Below are 3442 nucleotides of genomic sequence, written 5' to 3' on the forward strand. Positions count from 1 at the left end.
TGCTGCTGAACATGTACAGGCTTTCTTAAGGGTACATAGCTTGGCCAAATGTTTGTGGGTTTACACAGGAACTGGAAGAGAAACATCCCTGCCCTTGAGCAATCCTACTTTCTTGCTCTCCAAATTTATAATCTCTGCACTCTGCAGTGTGTGAGATGCTGAAGCTGTGTAAGAATTTCAGAAGATGGGCAAAACAGGGTATGATCTATTATTTTTCTTGCCTCAAGGGGATGATAAGTTCTTCCTTTGCCCAGTTTTTCCCTTTATAATTGCAAATCACCGTGAGATAGGCATCCATTATGGAAACTTTCAGCCTGGGCAGTTAATCTGACAACTTTCAAATTCCTGAAACCGGGATCTTGTAATGGACGGTGCTGGGTGACCTTGACTGTAGGCTGTCCCACCTCCGCAGTAATGCACAGGCATCTACCTGCACAGGCACTTTAATCAGACTTTGTTTCAGAAACCCAGAAACATTGTCTTTAATTTTCTTTCCCAAGGAGAGGGAGATAACAGTTTTTAGGAGGGAAACTCAAGAAATAAAATGCAAGGCATTGTAGACGTTTAGGGAAGGAATCCTAAGCAGCAATACGAATTGCTTGCTGGGGCTTTCAGTGAAGCTACTCCCTTAGGAGCAACATCCAGGAGACGTGCTGTGCTCCGCTGTCTTTCATTGATTTTACGCTCCACGCTGGCGTACCTTCGTGCTGCGAAGTGCGTGGGGCTGGCATGGCGCACCGTCAGCACGGCTTCCCTCCGCCTGGTGCTGCCGCGGAGGCCCGGGGTGGGCCGCTGGGCACTCCTGAGCCGCCAACGGGTATCCGCATCTCGGCCGTGGTCTGCAGCGACCGGCGCTGGCCGGGAGAGCAGCGCAGACCACCCCGTTGAGTAACTGCCGGGCGGCTTGCCCTGGCCGTGTACCTGCTGGGCCTTGGCCGGCCATTCATAGGGCCGCCATGAACAGCAGCTGAGCGCTGACAGCGGAGGGATGTTGGCAAGGCTGAGCTGGAAAGCCTCGCCTGGGCTGTCAGCCTGGTGCAGCAGGAGGCGGTGACCTTTCTGGGGGGTGTGCCAGCCCCTATTTTTCTTTCCCAAATTAGAGTTGAAGCATGCCAGGAAATTCAGTCAGAGCCAGCTATGCTGCTGCTGAGTGTCCCGGCCCTGAGGGTACTGCAGGCCCTACGGCCCCTGTCCCCCTCCTGGGGGCTCCCCCTGTCCTGCCCACTGCCCAGGGCCCCACGTCAGCCCCACAGGGCTTCAACCCCTGCCCCAGCGACGCCACAGCAGGGCTGGTCTCCAGCTCCCCACAGCCCTGCCATGGGCCCCACCGAGCTGGGCCCACCTATAGAGCAAAAGGTGATTAAAGAAACAACAGCAAAAAACACAGTACAGTGTGTTTATTCCAGGTCTGTGTCTCCTCTTAGGCTGCGCTGCTCTCCTACTCCTCCTTGTTGGTGAAATAAGCTTAGAAAAAGCTTAGAAAAGCGTAAGGGCAAATATCAGGAGCAGTTCTGTTTGTGCTCAGTGAGTGTTACCTGTGAGATGAAATGTGGGGCCCAGGAGGCTGCGTCCCCCCAGGCATGGGGAGGGTGAGCTCGCTCCCCCAAGCCCCATACCACTCGGGGGGCACAGCCTCCCTGGCCTGTCCGGCAGCTGCGGTGCTCTGAAGGGGACTTCAACAGCTGAGACGTGCACGTAGCACCTATTCCTGGAGATAGGCTTACCTTTCTCTTTGTTTTGTCTGCTTACAGCTGGTTCATGCTAGCTATTTGATTAGAGAAGAAGGAATTGGTGCTGGTTCCTGACATGGCCTAATGCCAGTAGCGCCAAATGCCAATTCCTGGTTTCTCTAAGGGAGCAGAAAAGGACAGGGGCACCTCCGAGGGGAGGCTGCGGTGCGGGCACACCGGCTGCATCCAGCTGAGCTGTTCAGGTAGTTTTGCATCCCGTGTGCTGCTCTGTAAGCTGGCTCATCTTAACACAGGCATGCTGCGTTAGACCTGGCATGCTCAGGCTGTTGTTTACACCATTAGAGCAGTGATGGAATAGATAGGACTGCTTCCCATAAATGCCGAGTCAAAGTTACTCACTTGCAGTTTGGGGTGGCAGGTCTGGGTGCCTTTTCAAGGTTGGTGCTCAGTGGGTTTGTTTTGTTTTTCATGGATCCTTTTAAACGCTGCTCAGGCTATTTCAGCTGAGAAAACCGTCTTGTAGAGAGCCTGTGGAAAAGCCTGGTAGTGTATGTGCCGAAATGGTTGGGAGCATGCTGGCTGTCAGACGCTTATCTAGGACGGCACACATGGCAGAGTGTGTGGGACAAGAAAACTCAGGCAGAGAGGAGACACTATCAGGGGTCTGCGTCAGGAACCTGGGGACACAGGGGACTGACGTCTGGCTCCAGGCCGTGTGGAAAGACCACTGCTGGGAAAGTGTTTCTAGGAAGTAAGTGGTCACTAACCTAGGGACATTTCTCGGGGAGGAGCATGCTTGTGACCAAAATATCTCAAGTGGAAATGCCTGGAGAGTCAAAAGGTCTCATGGGGGGAATATGCTATCCTCGTGGAAGCTTCCCCGTGAGGATGACAGAGGTGAGGCTGTGCACACCAGCATTTCAGTTAGGCTACCTTGTCGTTTTCCAAGGGACCATGGGCGTTTTGTGACTTATTCCGGTTCCTATGGACTGGACTCATGTCTGAGCTCTGAAGTGGAACATGGAGTTCCCACCCATATGTACCTGGCAGCAGGTCGAGAGAGGGAGAAAGCATCTGCCTTTCCTCCGCTTACACCTATTCTGATAAATGCCGAAATTCCAGCACAATTCACAGGACATGGGCAGGAGAGAGGGAAATGACAGTATACCCAGCCAAGGTTCCCTTTAAATGCTGGTGCATGTTTCTCAGCAAACACACGGCCTGGGATTTTGTTACAGAAAACAAACCCGGGCCAGACCTGCCTGATTTTTCACATTCCAAGTAATTTGTCTACTTCAATTACTGGAAGGAGTGAAATCTGGTGAAACAAATCTGACGTGTGTGTTTATGAAGGCAGTTCAGCAGAAGATGTTCTTTTCCTGCATTCAGCCTGATTATTGTATTTGCGATGCTGCCCTTCACCTCAAAGCTAAAGTGCACAGATCATATCTTTTTATGGAGTAGATCTTCCCCCGGCGTACTCACAGAATCCCAGTCCCAGGGACCGCTGTATTCAACAGCAGTTAGCCTTACAGCGCCAGCACCGCATGGAGAGGGTGAGCCGCTTGCTAAGCCTAATTGGCATGGCAACGTCGTGCATGGATTACCAGGTGCATGTGAGCAGATCCACCGGCAGCTGCCAACAAGTATGCAACGTACCTCACAGAATTTTTATGGCGGAAAATGACAAACGAGAAGAGGGAGCCCAGCTTGCCGCTGAGCTTGCAGGTTATCACTTTAAAAAAGACATC

General features: G+C 52.4%; 1 long non-coding RNA gene across 1 annotated transcript; it reads right to left on the reverse strand.

Annotated features, from left to right (window-relative positions):
* Window positions 1-1414: 1414 nt before the first annotated feature.
* On the reverse strand, window positions 1415-2298 carry LOC103922332. The gene is made up of 3 exons (XR_663878.1): window positions 2091-2298; window positions 1725-1849; window positions 1415-1475 (listed from the first exon to the last, which is right to left on the reverse strand). It is a non-coding gene; the product is annotated as an uncharacterized LOC103922332 (long non-coding RNA).
* Between the last annotated feature and the right edge of the window lie 1144 nt (window positions 2299-3442).

This window comes from Pygoscelis adeliae, unplaced genomic scaffold (assembly GCF_000699105.1).
Source record: "Pygoscelis adeliae isolate BGI_AS28 unplaced genomic scaffold, ASM69910v1 Scaffold78, whole genome shotgun sequence".
Classification (NCBI taxonomy): Eukaryota; Metazoa; Chordata; class Aves; order Sphenisciformes; family Spheniscidae; genus Pygoscelis; species Pygoscelis adeliae.